The following is a 500-nucleotide window of genomic DNA, read 5'->3' on the forward strand; positions in this document are numbered from 1 at the left end:
TTTGGAGGAAAGGCATAATCTAGAGAAATACAACTTTGCATACTACTATATTTTAAATTGGAGAACGTATACTATTTTGGAAAGTATGGATATTGATGGATGTTGGGTATTGACGATGGGTTAATTGTTAAATATAGATGCTATTGGAGTAATGATGGATTAAGGGATGCTTATGGATTATTCGTGGATTATTCGTGGGTAAATGAGAATGCTTATCGATTAGGGGTTAATAGTGATTATAGTTTAATTAATGATTAATTATTGATTATGGATTGATGATGATTTAATTGGTGATTAATGTTGATTAGTTGATGATGAATAGGTAGAGTAATGAATAGATTATGTTATTGATTCAATAATGATTTTGGGTGGTTATGAATGGTAATTGAATTAATAGTGGACCAATGAAGATTATTACTAGTGATGTGATTATTGGCTATTAATTAATTAATGATGGTTTGGTGATTTAAGATGGTTATAGATGGGTATATGGCTAATAA

This window comes from Ipomoea triloba, chromosome 16, assembly GCF_003576645.1.
Source record: "Ipomoea triloba cultivar NCNSP0323 chromosome 16, ASM357664v1".
NCBI classification, from domain to species: Eukaryota; Viridiplantae; Streptophyta; class Magnoliopsida; order Solanales; family Convolvulaceae; genus Ipomoea; species Ipomoea triloba.